Consider the following 20,049-nt stretch of genomic DNA (forward strand, 5'->3'; position numbering starts at 1 on the left):
TTTCTGGAACTCTTTGAACAACAAGAAGGTCTTTTTAGATAGTGATCAGCATATTACCATTAAGTTGGAGAAGGCTATTAGTAATAAGAACATTCTTATTACGGTTGTCTATGATAAGTGTAACTAAGAAGATAGAAAGCTTCTCTGGTTATCATTGCAAGATGATAGTAATCTGGTGGATGTACCTTGGTGTATTGGGGGAGACTTTAATGTAATCCTTGATCCAAATGAAAAATTGGGGGGCAAACCTCATAGAATGTATAAGAGCATAGATTTTTAGAATTATATGGATAACTGTGGAGTTACTGATATTGGCTTCTCGGGGCTTAAGTTTACTTGGTGAAACAACATGAGACCAAGGAAAAGAATTTGGAAGAGGTTGAATAGAGTCTTCGTGAATGATCTGTGGGATAATCTCTTTCAAAGATGCTCTATTATGCACATGGCTAGGACTGGTTCTGGCCATAGACCTTTACTCATGAAAAATCTCAATGTGAATCTCAACTGCATTAAATATTTCAGATTTCTAAATTGTTGGTTAAAGCTGCCAGGTTTCTATGATGTGGTTAAGGAAAGGTGGAACTTAGAGGTTTCAGATAACCCCGTGTGGATTTTGCAATCAAAGCTGAAGGCTCTCAGTAGAAAACTAACTAAATGGTCTAGGGAAGACATTGGCGACATTAATGAGGCTGTTAACAACTGGAAAGCAAAACTTCAATATTTAGAGGATAGAGATATTGAAGACAATACAGAAGAGAGTAGAGAAGAAATAAACAGAGCCCATGCCGAATACATTAGATGGTTAAGCATCCAAGACTCTCTTCTCAAGCAAAAATGTAGAATAAAATGGTTCGAAGATGGCGATAAAAATTCCAGGTATTTTCACTGTACTCTCAGGGGAGAAAAGGCGAAAGCAACATGTAAATAGAATTAAAAATCATAAGGGAAAATGGATCATAGGAGATAAAAAAATCTCAAAGGCAGTTGTCAAGCACTTCAATGCCCAGTTCAACCTTCCTCCTCCTCACCTCAATCCCTCTGTTCTGGAATATATTCCTAAATGTATCACGGAGCAGGACAATGAATTTCTCTGTAGGATGCCAGATGATGAGGAGATAAAAAATGCAGTCCTCACCCTGAGTGCTAATAGCACAACTGGCCCAGATGGATACAATGGTGCTTTTTTCCACAATTGCTGGGACATTATCAGAAAGGAAGCCAGTGCTTTTGTGCTGGAAGTCTTCAAAGGGAAAGGTTTGACTAAATTTTTCTCACATACTTGCTTAGTTTTGATTACCAAAGTTGACTCCCCTGCAAAGTTTTTTGAGTTTAGACCAATTAGTTTAACTAATTTTTCCAACAAGATTATTTTTAAAATTCTATCTATAAGGCTTAATCCTTTGTTGCATAAATTAGTTTCCCCTAATCAAAGTGGCTTTGTGAAGGATATAATAATTTATGAAAATTCTCTTTTAGCTCAAAAGATTATTCATAATATCTTGACAGAAATAAGGGAGGTAATGTTGTCATTAAACTTGATATGGCTAAGGCATATGATAGAATGTCATGGCCCTTTCTATAATCTGTGTTAGGAAAATTTGGGTTCTCCAATCAGTGGGTAGACATAGTACAAAATCTGATTTCTAATGTGTGGTACTCCATCATCATTAATGGTTCTAGACATGGTTTTTTCTCATCTTCTCAAGGTCTTAAACAAGATGACCCCCTATCCCCCTCCCTTTTTATTATCGCTGCTGAGGTTCTCTCTAGGTCTCTTAAAAACTTGCATAATCACCCGGATTTTACCCCCTTTGCTATGCATGATAAGGTTCCAAAAGTTAACCATTTAGCCTATGCAGATGATATTGTAATTTTCTGTAGTGTTACCTCTAAATCTATTAAGCTTGTAATGAAACAAATTGGCAATTATGAGGATAGATCTGGTCAACTAGTTAACAGAGACAAAACTGTTTTCCTTACTGCTCCTAAGACTTCTGCAAACATAATTAATAGAATTAGACAGTGCTCTGGCTTTATGGATAAGAATTTTCCTTTAAACTACCTTGGTTGTCCTCTCTATGTGGGTAGAAAAAGAACTGAATATTTTGACATCTTGCTTAGTAAAATTGTGAAAAGGCTTAATGGGTGGAAAGACAAACTACTGTCATATGGTGGTAAGATTGTGTTGATCAAAGGTGTCCTTCAATCCTTGCCTATTAATACTCTTTCTACTATGTCACCCCCCAAGGCTACTTTTAAACTTATTGAAAAGTACTTTGCTAACTTTTTGTTGGGGTAACTCAAGTGAGCCTATGAGGTACCATTGGAGCTCCTGGAACAACCTCTCCTTTCCTACGGAGGTGGGGGGAATTGGAGTTCGAAAAATGGAAGATATCAGTGATATGCTTGCTATGAAGAGATGATGGAGGATTAGGTCCACATCATCTCTCTGAGCAATATATGTTAGGCATAAATATTGTATTAGATCTCACTTGGTTTCAAAACAATGGCTAGCAGGGAACTCTCATGCATGGAAACATGTTCTTAAAGTTAGAAGTAGTGCAGCAAAACACATGATTTGGAAAATAAACTTAGGTTCATGTAGTTTTTGGTGGGACAATTAGACCTTAAAAGGTCACCTCGCAGGTTTAGTTAACAAAACCAGAAAGAGCTACAACACTCAGGTATGTGAATTCATCACGGGAGAAAAGTGGGATGTTAATAAACTGAAAAAAGTCCTTCCGGAGCACCTAGTTGACCATATCCTCAGCATAGACATTGGAACTTAAGACAAAGAGTATAAGGTTTATTGGGACCTTACGGATAATGACAGATACTCCAACAGAACAGCTTAGAATCTAGTAAGGCAATCTAGACCAAGGCAGCATCACATTGGTATAATTTGGAACACTTGTGTTCCTTTTGATATGTCTTTTCTAGTCTGGAGGCTTTGGAAAAGTAAAATCCCTTTTTATGAAGTTATTTCTAGGTTTGGGAGACAAATCATTTCTAGGTGTAACTATTGTGAGAACCTCTCCTATGAAAACATGCATCATGTATTTAAAGAAGGACATGTAGCCAGTTATGTTTGCAAAATTTTTGGCTCTCAACTTGGTATTACCTATCACCCCCACCCCATTAGAAATATGTTACATACCTAGTGGCATTCAAAAGCCTCTAATGATGTACATAAACTAGTTTTAACCATTACCCCTATTATTATATGTTGGGTGTTGTGGAAGGAAACTTGTGCTTGCAGGTATGGAGATTAGAAGAAATTCAACCTGTACAAGTTGCAATAACAGATTGGTTGGAATGTGGAAGCTGCCATCAATAAGGCCTACCCAAATATCAATCTTAGGCTGCCTTGGAACAACCTATGCGACACTTTATGTCACGACCCTAAAACCCAGACTCGATCGTGATGGCACCACTCGTGAAGACAAGGCCAGTCGACACACTCCCAATTCATTTTAAGCAGTTAAGATAATACAAATTAAGTCTTTTAACATAATAATAATCCTAAAATAAGGTGAAATTGTACAGTTGCGGAATAGACATAGCCCGACATCGGGGTGTCACCAGTCATGAGCATCTATCATAAAACTATAAGTCTGAAAGAGTCTACACAAACTATTACATAACCAGGACAAAGGAAAGAAATAATGATAAGAGGGAGAGACATTGGGCTGCAAACGCCAAGCAGCTACTTAGTGAACTCCGAAGTCTGTTGGAAGCTCTCAACCCTCGCAAGCAGGACCTGAAGCACTGGAATCTGCACACGGGGTGCAAGGAGTAAAGTGATTACTCCAACTCAGTGAGTAATAATAATAAATGAAGACTACACGATAAGAAATCATGTAAAGGCATATCAACATGCTATAAAGAAGCAGTATAAAGCTAGCAAAAGCAATGAAACAGTGAAAACATGTAAAGTCACCTTAGTTTAGTTTAAGCTTCTTTAAAATACCTTTTTAAAACAGTTAAGCAAGTAAATGACAGGAAGCTAGAAAAGATAAACATATAAAGAACCGCCCCTCGGGCACAATATCAACAGAATCAGCCCCTCGGGCAACACATGGAACAATACCAGCCCCTCGGGCTATATCTCATATCACAATGGGTACCCGCGCTCACTAGGTACAGACTCCAGGAGGGTCCCCTTACGGCCCAAGCGCAATATCAAGCCATCTCGTGGCAAAATCAATAGGCTCTCGGCCTCATATCAACAAGCCACCTCGTGGTGTACAATCTTAGGCCCTCGGCCTCATAATCATAAATCAGTGTATCCTCACAACACAGGCCCTCGACCTTACTCAGTCAAAATTCATAAGCCACTCGGGCAATGGTAAAATATGATGCTCAGCCAAAATTATTATTTAAAATATCATTTAATGTGTTAAAACAGGGTAAACATGGCTGATTTATGAAAGCAGTAGAATATAGCATGACTGAGTACAAGTATAAAGTGAAAACAGTGAGGAAATACCAGTAAAAATCCCGTAAGGGTCCAAATAGTTGGCAGGAGGCCCAAATATGGCATTCAGCACAAAACATGATGATAACAAACAATTTTTAATCAAATACGCGGTAAAACAGTCATTCAGGATGGACTAAGTCACAATCCCCAATGGTGCACGACCACGCTCGTCATCTAGCATGTGTGTCACCTCAATATAGCACAACGATATGAAATTCGGGGTTTCATACCCTCAGGATAACATTTAAAATCATTACTCACCTCAATTCGATCTAAACTCTAGCCCGCGACTCCTTTGCCCCTCCAATCGGCCGCAACTTGCGTCAAATCTATCCAAAATCAGAATCACGACTTCAAAATGTGGTAAGGGAAAGCAAGCCCATGCGAAAATAATCAATTTACAATATAAATCCCGAAATTAACCAAAACCCGATGCCCCGGCCCTCTCGGAATTCGATAAAATTTATATCAATAGATTCCTTATCTCCCCACGAGTTCATACATATCAAAAGTCCCAAACTCCGACCACAAATAGCCCCTCAAATCCTCAAGTCAAGGTCTCCAACACCAAGCCCTAGTTTCCCAATTTTTAACCCTTAATTTTCATAAATTACAGCTCTAATCCGTGAAATAATACCATAGGATCAATTATTAAACTCAAAAAATCTTACCTCTAGACAATATCCCTTGATTCCCTCTTCAAAATCTCCCAAAAGGCTCCAAAATCGACTTGAAATGGTGAAGAACAACTCAAAAATCGCGAAGGAATGCTATTATACCTTTTAGCCCAGGCGTTTCGCACCGGCGGCTATATCCCCGCTCATGTGCAACCGCTTCTGCAGTCCATGAACCGCTTCTGCAGTTTGCACTTAAGCCCCTCAGCTTTTGCATCTGCGATACATAACCCGCACCTGCGCCACCGCAGGTGCGGTTCCTTAACTGCTTCTGCGGTTCCTGCCTTCCTAGGCTCTTTCCGCTTCTGCGAGACCGCATCTGTGGTCCCCTAGTCGTAGGTGCATTTATGACAGCAATGGGACATCTTCAGCTGCCAAAACCAACTTCCAAACTTTCTGCCAACCATCCAAAATTACCCCGAGGCCCCCGGGACCTCAACCAAAAGCACAAACACAACATATATTACTACCCAAACTTGTACCAATCTTCAAAACATCTCAAACAACATCGAATCAACCAAATTACATCAAAATCAAGCCTAAGATTCCAAAATCTTCCTAATTCCGCTTTTGATCAAAAAATCTACCAAACAACGTCCGAGTGACCTGAAATTTTTGCACACACATCCTAAATGACACAACGGAACTACTGCAACTCCTGGAATTCCATTCCGACTCTTATATTAAAATCTTACGTATCAACCAGAAAACGCCAAAATTCTAATTTCGCCAATTCAATCCTAAATCTACTCCCGACCTCCAAAACATATTCTGATCATGCTCCTAAGTCTCAAATCACCTCCCGAGGCTATCCAAACTATTGGAAGTCACGTTCGAGCCCTCTAACATAAGTCAACATCCGCTTTACTTTTCCAACTTAAGCTTCCTCAAAAGAGACTAAGTATCTCAAACCTTACTAAAACCTTTCCGAACCCGAGCCAACCAACCTGATCACACATATAACCGATAAACAACGCAATAAGAAGCAGAAATGGGGAAACTGAGCGGTAACTCATGAGATGAATGGCCGGGTCGTCACATCCTCCCCCTGTTAAACAAATATTCGTCCTCGAACAAGTTAAGAAACATATCTGAAGCCTCAAACAGGCGAGGATATCTGCTCCGCATCTCCTGTTCGGTCTCCCAGGTAGCCTCCTCCACAGGCCGACCTCTCCACTGCAATTTCACTGAAGCTATATCCTTTGATCTCAACTTTCGAACCTGACATCCCAAAATAGCTACTGGCTCCACATCATAAGTCAAATCATCATCTAACTGAACCGTGCTGAAATCCAAAATATGAGATGGATCCCCAATATACTTCCAGAGCATAGAAACATGAAATACCGGATGCACACTCGACAAGATGGGTGGCAAAGCAAGCTCATAAGCCACCTCTCCAATCCTCAGAAGTACCTCAAAAGGCCCAATGAACCGAGGACTTAACTTACCCTTCTTCCCAAATCTCATAACACCCTTCATGGGCGAAACCTTCAACAGAACCTTCTCACCAACCATGTAGGACACATCCCGAACCTGCCTGTCAGCATAACTATTTTGTCTCGACTGCGCTGTACGAAGCCTCTCATGAATCACCTTCACCTTTTCTAAAGCATCCTGCACCAAGTCTGTCCCCAATAGCCTAGCCTCACCCGGCTCAAACCAACCAACTAGAGATGTACACCGCCTCCCATACAAAGCCTCTCTTTTTCTTTTTTTCTTTCTTCTTTCTTTTTTCATTTTTTTTCATTTTTTCATTTACTCTCAGCTATCATTGGTCCGCCAAATGACCCTTTTACCCTTGAATAAAAGCAACATGTAGCACATAAGATGCATCAAGATGGTCTTTTATTTTTTGGGGTATACCTGTCCTAGACGGACCCAACCCCTGTGTTGAGTCCCCTAAGTCAAGTGCACATGATACAAACAAGCGTTCCTACTAGGGATCCGGCATGAAGCTGAGTTATTCTAGGTTCAAAACCTTGGCATTTGTTCTAGACATGTGCACCCGAGCGGACAACTCGAGCCGAGGAGGGAGCTACATATGGGGAACCCAAAGGCCATCCGGCTTAGTAATTTGTCCGAGCCTCTTTCTTATTTCAAGGTATGACACTAACAGAATAGAGAGTCTCAACCAGCGAGCAAATCCCCGAAGATGAGAAGAGAAGGGTTTCGTAATAGTTTATATACAATTCAGATAATATCAAAGCGGTAAAAGCAACATTTAGCACATTAGGCCCAAACATGTAATAAAACCAGATAATAAACAAAGCCAATTATAACAATTATTCTAAGCTCGAATTCTTGAACCCTGAACCAGAGATTTTGGGTTCGATTCCCCAGCAGAGTCGCCAGAGTTGTCACACCTCCTTTTTCCAAGCCCCGGAAGGGAGTATATAAGGGAGTTTTTTCCAACTTAAAGTGACAATCGAAATGAGATTAATTTACTAAAAATTCTGAGTTGCCACTTGGGATAATTTATGGCGTCCCAAATCACCGATTTAAAATCCCGAATCGAGGAAAGATTGACTCTGTATTATAGTCCGCGAACCAGAAATCCGAATAAGGAATTCTGTTAACCCGGGAGAAGGTGTTAGTCATTCCCAAGTTCTGTGGTTCTAGCACGGTCGCTTCACTGTTATATTCAGCTCAATTATCTGATTTTAAACAATTATGAACCTATGCGCAAATTTTAACTTTTAACCACTTTTATTCGATTTTAAGAAGATTGAACATCATTTAAAACATGTCTTGAACCACGTCACATAAATGCACCCGCGGTCCTCGACATATTTTATCTAACATTGTTGAGATTTGGATTTGGGTCACATAAATACGCACCCGAGTTTAGGAAGATAAATTATTAAAATAATGCGCCCAAAGCAACTACGCGTTTGCAACTTTGCAAGGGCCATGAAAATTCGCTAATGGCACGCCTCGATTTCTAAAGAGTCGAAGTTAATTATCCGAGGGCCATGGATTATAGATTTGGTTGTAGAAGAAGTAAGCTAGCAAACAATCTCAAACCCTACGATTCATCTCAACAATTATACCTACTACTGTATCAACAACACTAATTCTGTTATTTCTTCTTAATTAGTTTACTATCAGATTGGTTTTTAATCACACTAGGAATTTTCGTTGCAAATCAGATACAAACAGTTAAGTACCATACACGCCAAAAATAGAGATGAATATTTCAAACACTTAACAAATGACATGAACAAATGGAAGAAAATATTTCAAACATTCTGCTGTGACATGAACAACAACAACCTCTAATATCCAAATGCAATCAAACACTGAATTGACTCAGAAACATGTATATGAAAGAATTGAAACTCGAACCTCAAACCAGAAACGAAGAACAACGATCTCAAATCGAACCTCGCCAGAAACTTGAACCGCAATCAACCTCGACTTAACTCCATGCCCACACTCGAAAACCAAAAATCAGAACCAAATGAAGAACAGAAACGTTCTCGTCGGCAGACTCGAACTTCAAATGGAAATCTGGATCAAATACTTCAAACCGACTCCATATTTGAAATCGAAATCAACAGAAGAGACCAAAGTGTTTTTGGATCTTTGATTAAGAAATCTAATAGAACTGAGTTTTATATCTAAACTAGGATACTAAACTGGCAATGACAAGTCAGAATCGAACGACGAAACCACCACTTTTCTTCAATCAATTTTCTTCCCAGATTTCTTTTTTTTTGTCTGTTCTTGTATGTGTGTGTTCCGCTATTTCCGGCGTGAGGGAGATGGAGTGAGGTCCGGTGGCTGTTGTTGTTGAAACAAGCGAATCGATGGAGTGAGGGTCGTTTGTATTGTTGTCTCAGGCGACGAAGGGGGGAATTAGCGAAAGTCGTTGATTGTGTCTGTACCGTTGTAGGTTGGGTGCTGTTATGGAGGAGTTCTAGGGGTGTTTTCTAGTGTTACAACGGAGAATTTTGCCGTGTTTGGAGAAGACGAAGGTCGGAAGGGTGGAGTGATTCGACGGAGATCAGAAATCAAGGGGGGCTGGTCTTGGGTCTGTTCTTGGTTGCTTCAAAATCATCCATGAAAATGGCTCTTGAATGAAGAGAAAGAGAACAGTTGAAGTCTTGTGAAGAAGACGATCCGGGGGGGGGGGTCGTTCCTTGTCTGCGCAGTCCTTTTTTCAACTTTTTTTTTGATTTTTTTAAGCACTTATTTATAGGTAGAGTCTAGGTGTAGGTGTATATTTGTGTATTTTGCCCATTACTCCCTAGGTCTTTTGTGTTAAGTCCTTAAGGTCCTCTTTATTTGTTTTTTTATTCCAAAGAAGAGTCTAGAAGGGTACCTAGGCTTAATGGACTAATCTGAATTGGGCCAAGAATTGGGTTCTAAAACTCTTAAAATTATGATCCAACACCTTAATTGACTCATTTTAAAGTAAGATAAAAATACTACCCCATGCGAAAGGCTAACATGAAACTATTATATATTATTTATTTTCAAAATTATATAAATATAAAAATAGTAGTATTTTTGTATATTTTTATTTAAATTTATGAAAGATACGTAAGCTAAAAATATATTTTTTTCGTAATTTTCCATTTTTATGACGAAAATAAAGTAAAGAAGTTAAAAATAGTTGAAATAGCTATATTAGGCCTAAATTAAATATTTACATGCTAAAATATAAAAAATCTTGGGGAGGGTAAAAAATCACATGTCTACATCTACTTCATTCCATAATGAATTATGTCGTTAAATCTTCTTTTTATCAAAACCCTAGGTTTTACTCTAATCCCATGATTTTCACTAATCTTTATGTGTTAATCTACCCAAAAATCAAGTATTAAACTCACATTAAGTAGAAATAACTTACCTCACAATGCTAGGTTGAAATCTCCTCTTTGGAAGCTCCCAAATCGCCCAAGGAATGAATGAAATGTGTCAATAATAACACATTCTCGTATTAAATAAGGCACTACCTTTAGCGATTTCTGCACCTACGGTTAGGGGACCGCATCTGCAGTCTCGCTTCTGCGAGGGTTGGTTCGCTTCTGCGGAATTGGGCCGGCTAGATAGGGCCACATCTGCGGTCTGGGGACAGCTTCTGCGGAAGATGGGCCGCATGAACCTGGGCTCCTCCCCTTGGGCCGCATCTACAGTTGGCCAGCTGCAGGTGCGATCTTGATAGAAGCCTGGAGCATCAGCTCCTTCTCATTTTCTCAACTAAGCTCGAGCCTCGACCGATTGACGCTCGGGGGCCCCAAGGCCCCGCCCGAATATACCGACAAGTTTGAAATGATAAAACGGAGTTGCTCGAACTCTCGGAACACCAGAAACAACATTAAAACTAAGAATCACACCCCAAAACCAATTGATTCAAACTTATGAACTTCAAGTTCTTCAATTCACTTCCAATACGGCGAAACACACTTATACTACTCAAATTGACACTAAATTTTGCATGCAAGTCTTAAATGACATTACAGAACTATTCCCGATCTCGAAATTCAATTCAAACCTTGATATCACCAAAACCCGCTCCAAAACAAATTTAAAGAACTTCAAAATCCTTAAAGAACCAACTTTCACTATTAAGCGCCAAAATGCTCCCGGGTCATCCAAAATTCGATCCGGATATACGCCCAAGTCCGAAATCATCATACAAACTTGTTGGAATCATCTGATCCCGATTCCGAGGTCGTTTACTCAAAATGTTGACCGAAGTCAAACTTGGCCATTTAAGCCAACCTTAAGGAACCAAGTGTTCCGATTTCAACCCAAACTCTTCCAAATCCCGAACTAACCATCCTTGCAAGTCATAAATCAGTAAAAGCAAGTAGGGAAGTCTCATTTAGGGGAATGAGGTTCTAGAAATCAAAATGACTAGTCGGGTCATTACATTTTCCACCTCTTAAACAAATGTTCGTACTCAAACGGGTTTAGATTCATACCTGAAATGCCAAATAAGCATGTATATCTGCTTTGGTTCTACAAAAAATAGGGATAGTGGAGACCAATGGGGTCGACTTTGCTGCTTTTCAATTGTTAGGTTCCGCCAAGAATTGGTGGAGGGATTATTGTTTGGCCGGACCAGTTGGGTCGCCTGCTTTGACTTGGAACCAGTTCTCTCAGCTATTTCTGGAGAAGTTTCTTCCTATTACTTAGAGGGAGGACTATCGGAGGCAGTTTGAGCGTCTCCAGTAGGGTTCTATGACCGTCACTTAGTACGAGACCAGATTTATTGACTAGGCCCGTCATGCTCTTCTTATACTTTCCACCGAGAGAGAGAGGGTGAGGAGGTTTGTTGATGGACTAGCTCAACCTATCAGATTGCAGATGGCTAAGGAGACAGGGAGCGAGATTTCTTTCTAGGATGTAACCAATGTAGCCAGGCGAGTTAAGATGGTTCTATCACAGGGGAGTGGTTAGAGGTCTAACAATAGGCCTCGTCATTCTGGCAGGTTCAGTGGTGCCATCTCTAGAGGCAGGGATTTTTTTGGTAGGGGCCATCCTTCCAGGCCATTTCATTCAGCACTTCAAACTTCTCACGGTGCTCTAGGTGGCAGTAGTTCTCATATGTAGTATTCTGATCAGCTACCCTGTAGTGCACCACCAGCTCCTCTTAGTGCACCTCCGCTCCAGAGTTTTCAAGGTGGTTACTCGGGCCGTCAAGGTCAGTATCAGGGTCAGTAGTCTCAGCAGCCGAGGTTTTGTTATACATGTGGTGATCCAAGGCACATTGCTAGATTTTTCCCTCGAGTATCGAGCAGTTCTCAGCATCAGGGTTCTCGTGCCATGGTTCAGGCACCGGGTGTTCCACCGCCCGCTCGTCCAGCTAGAGGTAGGGGTAGAGGTGCTAGAGGTGGAGGTAGAGGTATTAGAGGTGGAGGTCAGGCCGCTAGAGGTGGAGGCCAGCCAACAGGAGGCTGTCCCAGAGATGTAGTTCAGAGTGGTGGGGCCCAGCTCTGATGTTATGCTTTCCCAGTCAGGCCTGAGGCTGAGTCCTCCGATGCTGTTATCACAGTTATTGTTTCGGTTTGTAGTAGATATGCTTTAGTTCTATTTGATCCAGTGTCTACATACTCCTATGTGTCATTTTATTTTGCTATGTATTTGGTTGTGCCTCGTGATTTTTTGAGTGCTTCTGTATATGTGTCTATACCAGTGGGTGATTCTATTATTGTAGATCGTATCTATCACTCGTGTATGGTTATTATTGGGGGTCTTGAGACCCGTGTAGATCTCCTACTTCTTGATATGGTCGATTTTGATGTCATTTTAGGGATGGCTTGGTTGTCATCTTATCATACTATATTGGACTGTCACGTCAAGACCATGACCTTAGCCTTGCCAGGGTTACCTTGATTGGAGTGGATAGGGACTCCTGGTCATTCTACCAGCAGGGTTATTTCTTATATGAAGGCTCGGGGTATGGTCGAGAAGGGGTGTTTGGCTTATGTTTGTGATTCTAGTGCTAAGGTTCCTTCTATGGATTCTGTGCCAGTTGTTTGGGAGTTTCCACAGGTCTTTCTTGCAAACCTGTTGGGGATGCCACCCGACAGGGATATTGACTTTTGCATTGATTTGACTCCGGGCACTCATCCTATTTCTATTCCGTCGTATCGCATGGCCTCGTTAGAGTTGAAGGAATCTAAGGAGCAATTACAGGATTTGCTTGATAAGGGCTTTGTTAGACATAGTGTCTCACCCTGGGGTGCGCCAGTGTTGTTTGTTAAGAAGAAGGATGGGTCGATGAGGATGTGCATATACTATCGGTAGTTTAACAAAGTCACATTAAGAACAAGTATCCATTGCCGAAGATTGATGATTTATTTGATCAGCTTCAGGGTGCCAAAGTGTTTTTGAAAATTGATTTGAGATCTGGCTACCATCAGTTGAGGTTTAGGGCATCTGATGTCCCTAAGATAGTTTTTCGCACTCGATATGGGCATTATGAGTTTCTAGTGATGTCATTTGGGTTGACAAATGCCCCAACAATGTTTATGGATTTGATGAACCGAATGTTCAAGCCATACCTGGATTCCTTCATGATTGTTTTCATTGATGATATCTTGATCTACTCCCACAGCCGAGAGGAGCATGAGCATCATCTTCGAGTTGTTCTCCAAATTGAGAGATAGCCAGTTATATGCTAATTTTTAAAAATGTGAGTTTTGGTTGAGTTTAGTTACATTCTTGGGTCACGTTGTTCAGCAGAGGGTATTCAGGTGGATCCTAAGAAGATTGAGGCAATCAAGGACTGGCCTAGACCCACATCAGCTACAGAGATTTGGAGTTTCTTAGGTTTAGTGGGTTATTATCGACAGTTTGTGGAGGGGTTTTCATCTATAGCAGCCTCGATGACCAGGTTGACCCAGAAGGGTGCCTAGTTCAGGTGGTCGGACAAGTGTGAGGCGAGCTTTCAAAAGCTCAAGACAGCTTTGACTACGGCGTCGGTGTTGGTATTGTCCATAGGTTCAGGGCCATATACAGTATATTATGATGTATCTTGTATCAGACTTGGTGCGATGTTGATGCATAATGGCAAGGTTATCGCATATGCTTCACGATAGTTGAAGATCCACGAGAAGAATTATCCAGTTCATGATTTGGAGCTGGTAGCCATTGTTCACGCGCTAAAGATTTGGAGGCATTATTTATATGGCTTGTCGTGTGAAGTGTTCACAGATCACAAGAGTTTGCAATACTTGTTCAAGCAGAAGTTGCTAAATTTGAGGCAGAGGAGGTGGTTGGAGCTATTGAAAGACTATGATATCACCATCTTGTATCATCCTGGGACGGCCAATGTAGTGGTCAATGCTTTGAGTAGGAAGTCAGCCAGTATAGGCAGCCTTGCGTATATTCCAATCGGTGAGAGACCACTTGCTTTGGATGTTCAGGCTTTAGCCAATCAGTTTGTGGGGTTGGATGTTTCTGAGCCCAGTCGTGTTCTAGCTTGCATAACCCCTCGTTATTCATTATTTGAGCATATCAGAGATTAGTAGTATGATGACCCTCATTTGCTTGTCCTTAGAGACACAATGCAGCATGGAGGTGCCAAGTAGGTTACAGTTAGAGACGATGGAGTTTTGAGTATGCAGGGTCGTATTTGTGTGCCTAATGTGGATAGACTTCGTGAGTTGATTCTAGAGGAATCCCATAGCTCCCGGTACTCTATTCATCCGGGCGCCGCTAAGATGTATCAAGAATTACAGCAGCATTATTAGTGGAGGATGAAGAAGGATATTGTGGCATACGTAGCTCGGTGTTTGAATTGTCAGTAGGTAAAGTACGAGCATCAGATACCTGGTGGTTTACTTCAGAAGATTGAGATTCCTGAGTGGAAGTGGGAGCATATCACTATGGATTTCGTTGTTAGACTTCCACGAACTCAGAGGAAGTTCGATGTAGTATGGGTTATTGTGGATAGGCTGACCAAGTCAGCGCATTTCATTCCTATAGCTGTTTCCTATTCTTCAGAGCGGTTAGCTGAGATCTATATCCAGGATATTGTTCGTCTTCATGGTGTGCCTGTGTATATCATTTTTGATTGGGGTACGCAGTTTACCTCGCATTTCTGGAGGGCAGTTCAGCGTTTGGGTACACGGGTCGAGTTGAGCATAGCATTTCATCCCCAGACGGACGGACAGTCCGAGCGTATTATTTAGATTTTGGAGGATATGCTCCTCGCATGTGTTATTGACTTTGGAGGTTCTTGGGATCAGTTCTTACCATTAGCAGAGTTTGCCTACAACAACAGTTATTAGTCAAGCATCCAGATGGCTTCCTATGAGGCATTATATTGTAGACGGTGTCGGTCGCCGGTTGGATGGTTTGAACCGAGAGAGGCTCGGTTGTTGGGTACAGATTTAGTACAGGATGTCTAGGATAAGGTTGAAATCATTCAGGATAGACTTCGTATAGCTCAGTCCAGGCAAAAGTGTTATACCGACCGTAAGGTTCGTGATGTGGCATTCATGGTCGAAGAGCGAGTATTACTTCGGGTGTCGCCCATGAAGGGCGTGATGAGATTTGGGAAGAAGGGCAAGTTAAGCCTTAGGTTCATTGGGCCTTTTGAGATCCTTCGGAGAGTGGGTGAGGTGGCTTACTAGCTTGCGTTGCCACCAGGTTTATCAGTTGTGCATCTAGTGTTTCATGTGTCCATCCTTCGGCGGTATCATGGCAATCCATCCTACATGTTAGACTTCAGCACTGTCCAGTTAGACAAGGATTTGACCTATGAGGAGGAGCCAATAGCTATTCTAGACCGGCAGGTTCTTCAGTTGAGATCGAAGAGTTATCCATCGGTTCGTATGCAGTAGAAAGGTTAGCCTATTGAGGCAGCTACCTGGGAGTCTGAGTCCGATATACGGAGTCGATATCCCCATCTTTTCCCCGCTCAGATACTTTTCTATGTCCGTTCGAGGACGAACAGTTGTTTTAGAGGTGGAGAATATGATGACCCAAAGGGCCATCTTGTATTTTAGAATCCGAATCCGGGTTTCGAGACCTTGAAAACCTCATTTTCCTTCTCTTCGATTTGTGTGCGCAGTCTGAGCGCATTTCCGAAAAGCTTTTATGTGAAATTTGCCTTTAAATTAATTAAAGTTGACTTTGGTCAACATTTTTGGTAAACGGACCCAGACCCATGATCTGACGGTCCCCTAGGGTCCATAGTAAAATATGGGACTCTGGCATATGCCCGGAATCGAATTCCGAGGTTCCTAGCCCGAGAAATGAATTTTTGAAGAAAATTATTTGCTGGAAAATATAAGGATATTTGGAAATAAAATAGTGTGTAATCTCGCTGGTATCGGGCCCGTATTTTGGTTCCGGAGCCCAATACATGTTTGATATAGTATTTAAGTCGTATTTGTGAAATTTGCTGAAAAACAGAAGAGATTTGACGTAATTCGGGCCATTGGTTGAGGAAATGGAAATTTTGAACTACTTTATGAATTTCATGAGTTTTGGTGTTAAATTCGTTGTTTAAGATGTTATTTTGGCGATTTGATCGCACGAGTATGTCCTTATAAAGTTTTTAAACTTGTGTGCATGTTTGTGTTGGAGCCCCGAGGGCTCGGATGAGTTTTGGATAGGCCACAGAGTGAGTTTGGACTTAGAAAATTTCTGTTGCATCTGATATTTTTGTTACAGGCTCTGATCTCGCAATTGCGAGGTCAGGCTTCGCAATTGCGAGCCTAACAGGCTTGGCAATTGCGAGGGCTTTATCTCAATTGCGAAGAAGCCCATGCCAGCATTTGTTTGCATTTGCGAACATCCCTTCGCAATTGCGAAGTCAACAGGGAGGGTCAAAGATCGCAATTGCGAGAGGAGCAGACATGCAGCAGGTTCGCAATTGCGAAGCCTATATCGCATTTGCGAGCTTCGCAATTATGACATCTGCACTTGAACAAAACATTATTTAGACTGTATTTTCACTTCATTCTTCAAAATTTCGAAACCTAAACTCCAAAGGGTGATTTTCCTAGAGCAAGTTCCTCCCCCAAATCATAGGTAAATGAATATTAACTCTTTTTCTTCAATCTATTTCATCTTTTTACATAATTTCATCTCAAAATTTAGGGTTTTTCATGGAAAATTGGGTGTTCTTGGGTAGAAATTAGGAATTTCAAAATTTGGATATTTGGACCTCAATTTGAGGTCGGATTTCAAAACCAATTGCATATTTGGGTTCGTGGGTGAATGGGTAGTCAGGTTTTGGTTCGAACTTTGAGTTTTGACCAAGCGGGCCCGGGGTAAGATTTTTGACTTTTTGGAGAAAACATTGGAAAATCTATGTTCATGCATTAGAATTGATTTATTTAGCATATATTGATGTTACTAAGTAAATTATGACTAGATACAAGCGGATTGGAAGTGGAACCGAGAGGTAAAGTAGTAATTGAGGCTTGACTTTTTGTCGTGGAATCGAGGTAAGTGTTTGGTCTAACCTTAGCTTGAGGGAATAAGTGTTGTGTCTTAATTGCTAAGTGTTAGTGTAGAGTACGACATATAGGTGTGCTGACGAGTATCTATATGTTGGTGTCGAGCATGCAAGTGAGTCTTAAAGTGTGATCGTTGTGATTCTTGTTATGTACTATTCATGTTTAAATTGATGATTATCCACGTTGAACAAGACTTATGATATTTTCTTGGTAATTGATCATTGTTGAGTATTGATTCAAATTGAGACTTATTTTGTGAAGTTAACTGTTGAAACGAGATTGGTTATAGCTGATTCCCTTGCCGGGATGTTGTTGTTTCTATTGTTGATTCCCTTGCCTGGATGTTATTGTTTCTATTGTTGATTTCCCTTACTGGGATGTTATTGTTTTTATTGTTTGGGTGAGGAAGAGTGTAAAGCACGAAGGGTGATGTCGTGCACAATATTGTGAGAGAGTGTTAATGCATGAAGGGTGATGTCGTGTCATATTCAATAAGTGTTAATGCATGAAGGGTGATGTCGTTCCATATCTCTGTGAGTGTTAATGCACGAAGGGTGATGACGTGCCATGATTATGAGAGAGTAAAAGCACGAAGGGTGATGTCGTGCCATTTCTGTTGATTTCTATGGTGAGGACGAGAGTAAAAGCACAAAGGGTAATGTCGTGCACTTGTTACTGTGTTATCATTTCTGTTGTTTCAAAGTTGATATTTACCTTGTTTCTTTACTTTAGTACTGTCAAAATTTGATACTTCCCTCAGCATGTTTCCCTTCCCCGTCTTTACCTGTTCAATTCTGTTATTATTGTTTTCGTATATGATTTAACTGTACAGGTTTATATGGTTGTCGTGTCCTAGCCTCGTCACTACTTCGCCGAGATTAGGCTCGATACTTACTAGTACATGGGGTCGGTTGTACTGATACTGCACTCTGCACTTTTTGTGCAGATCTCGGTGTCGGATCCTGTGAGTAGATTCGGGGTTGCTGCCTTCAGTCCATGGAGACCAAGGTAGATCTGTTGGCGTTCGTAGAGCCTGAAGTCCCTTTTCCCCGTTTTAGCTTCTTCTGTCTCTTCTATTTCAAGAATAGATGTACTTCTTTCAGACTTATATTTGTAGTAAATCTTAGACGTTCGTGGATTGTGGCACCAGATCCATGGGATAGTTATGTACTTGAGTTATGGCACTGTTATATCACTTCCGCATTTCATAATTATCTTGTTTTCATTATTATCTATTCTGGTTGAATTAATAATAATGGTGGTAAAACTATAACTGTCGACTTGCCTAGCTTTCACAAGTAGGCTCCATCACGATTCCCGAAGGTGGGAAATTCGGGTCATGACACTATAACTTAGAGGAACCATCAACTCCCTTGTTTTCACAGGCTTAATCCCGAGGAATTATCCATTTTTGTCACCTCTTCACTTGCTTTCTTCTTATCCTTACTCTTGTGTTTCTAAAACCTTGTTGTTCTATCATACTTTAGCTTGCGACCTATACATGTCTGTTTATACTACTCGCAACCTTCCTTCAACTTGCTTGCACCATAGATTTCCTTATGTTATTCTGGAATATCAAGCGAGACATCATATCATCTTAAACTCTTGTTTACTCTCTTAACTAGACCTTTCGGTACTTAGGCCATATGCTGGAAGGTATGACACTGACAACGTTGCTATCATTCCTGGATACTGAATCCCCACTCTTCTAGCCTTTTATCCTCAGTATTGACTATTCACAACTTTTTGCATTTGAGTATCTCGTATGTTGTTCACCTTTACCTTTCTTACCTTAAAATCTTGCATTGTATCTTTATCTCTTTCATGACCTTCCTTCAACATAGGTATAATTCACATTTACAACTTGAAGCTCTATTATAATACTTGCACCTCTGGGGCATACACAATTCGGTGGAAGCTTTATACCGACTTCTTATGAGTCTGGTACTTCTTCTAACTGGCTTTATTGTAGATTCGTTATAAAATATAGTTGTTGTACTATCTCTCTTGTACCTTTGATATTAAGATTAATTTTGCAATATTCTCAATCACGATTTCTATAATTTTCTAGGTCCAATAATCAGACTCCTGATTTACTTCGTTGATGTATTTCATTAATTTCCTCTTTCTTCTGATCAACCTTTATGTAGGCTTAAGCTATCTTCTGATCTGCGGCTTATGGTATTACTTCAGCCCTTTCATGGACACTATGGAATGTCTATGATACAATCTTTTAACAATTCAATCTTTTGTCTATGACTTGGAGACAATTCTTTCTTTTTACTTATACCGGAGCCTTCTATAGCTGTATGATTGTCAATATGTATACTGCATGGATAATACTCTGAACTCTTAGGTGCATTCACAACGAAACTAACTCTAGATCATTGATTGAATAATTCCTCTCGTTCCTTCTCAGGTTTCTTTAAACGTAAGCCATTACCTTTCCTGGTATTTCTGTCCCCTTGTTGCGTGCATACTTCCTTATGGAGTGCATATAATGTTGTTGTGATACTATTGTTATAAGACCATTTCCTCTTTAGGTCACCGTGCTTAGGTTGAAGCCTTCTTTCTTATTTCCTTAGCTAGTCTTCCATTGTAGTGCTTAGGGAGGACCCTCTGACTTTGTAAAGCTCGAGCTTATTACATCGAATATTCGATAGATTCTTTTTATGTCCTTCCTCGCCTATAATTATCCGTAGTTACTTACCTCCACGTCCTTGTGCTTGTAAGGTTGCTTCTGAACTTGATATTTGACAGTCTTCCCAATAGCGTTATCTTTTATTTTCGTAATGCTCATACGGTGCCTTTACCTTCCCCAACTCCTATCTGAATATATCTCAAGTATTACAATGACATTACTGCGGGGCTGAATTCCCCATGTTGGGGTTTATTACATTTATCTTGCATGATCTACTGATTTGTCTGTAACCTCTTGTCTAGTCATGACTAGGCTCTTCCT

The 20,049-nt window shown here is 40.7% G+C and overlaps 1 long non-coding RNA gene across 1 annotated transcript; it reads left to right on the forward strand.

The window, feature by feature from the left end:
- The first annotated feature begins 972 nt into the window (after window positions 1-972).
- On the forward strand, window positions 973-18,301 carry LOC142170607 (uncharacterized). Its single transcript, XR_012699875.1, has 2 exons — window positions 973-1,254; window positions 18,034-18,301. It is a non-coding gene; the product is annotated as an uncharacterized LOC142170607 (long non-coding RNA).
- The last annotated feature ends 1,748 nt before the right edge of the window (window positions 18,302-20,049 follow it).

Source organism: Nicotiana tabacum, chromosome 16, assembly GCF_000715075.1.
Source record: "Nicotiana tabacum cultivar K326 chromosome 16, ASM71507v2, whole genome shotgun sequence".
NCBI classification, from domain to species: Eukaryota; Viridiplantae; Streptophyta; class Magnoliopsida; order Solanales; family Solanaceae; genus Nicotiana; species Nicotiana tabacum.